The sequence below is a fragment of the Centruroides sculpturatus genome, unplaced genomic scaffold, assembly GCF_000671375.1.
Source record: "Centruroides sculpturatus isolate CEXI.00-Female unplaced genomic scaffold, Cexi_2.0 scaffold1784, whole genome shotgun sequence".
Taxonomy (NCBI): domain Eukaryota; kingdom Metazoa; phylum Arthropoda; class Arachnida; order Scorpiones; family Buthidae; genus Centruroides; species Centruroides sculpturatus.
This window is the reverse complement of record NW_019385880.1, coordinates 102,201-102,981: the sequence shown is the minus strand read 5'-3', so window position 1 is coordinate 102,981 and position 781 is coordinate 102,201. Positions and strand designations below refer to the sequence as shown.

Sequence of the window (781 nt, the reverse complement as noted above, 5' to 3'; positions counted from 1 at the left end):
ATAATTTAACTTTAAAGGCATTAATTTTAACATTTAAAATGATAACTCTTATCTTGTGACGCAAAAACTTCAAAGGATTTTTTATGTTAGATTCAACAGTACAATCAGATTTGAAATTGAAAAAAGCATTCTAAAGTTAAACCTGAAAAACCTTTTCAGGTTTAACTAAATTTTGTTAAAAATGCAAAAAACAAAACCAAGGTCTTTTTGCTGAAAAATTTCTATAAAATAATAAGTTAATTTAATTATTTAATACGGGGAGACTATCCACATTTTGGATAAGATAATTGAATCCTTTTTCTTTTATAGAATTATCGCAGAGAAATTTGCATGTATTGTCAGGATGATCAGCTATTGGATGCTTTTCACGTGATTGCTAAATGCTCTAAGTTAGAAAAAATTCGGGAAAGTGTGTTTGGAACTTCTATTATTCCGTTGGAGAATTTTTTGGAACTTATTACTAATATAAGTAATTTCGATTTAATTAATTTTGTTCAAAAAATTAAATTATTTTTTAGGTAATCTTTGTTGATTTTTTATTTTGTTTTAGTGATCCCTTGTACGGAGTGACGTACATCGTTGTTTATTTTGCATATTGGAGTATTCGTTTTTGCCGAAAGGTGGCATTTGTTTTTTCCTTAAAAGTGTGCTTGTGGCTAAGAAGTGTTGGGAGACTATCCACATTTTGGATAAGATAATTGAATCCTTTTTCTTTTATAGGTGGGTGTAATTAATGTTTTTTTCTTTATATAATGATGTTTTTGGTTGGATAGTTCTCCCC

The 781-nt window shown here is 27.9% G+C and overlaps 1 long non-coding RNA gene across 1 annotated transcript in view; it reads left to right on the top strand.

Annotated features, from left to right (window-relative positions):
• Window positions 1-322: 322 nt before the first annotated feature.
• Window positions 323-781, top strand: part of LOC111612365 — a 2,068-nt gene continuing 1,609 nt past the window's right edge. The window contains exons 1-2 of the long non-coding RNA XR_002754589.1: window positions 323-469; window positions 551-720. This is a non-coding gene — a long non-coding RNA (uncharacterized LOC111612365). The remainder of the gene's footprint in view (window positions 470-550; window positions 721-781) is intronic.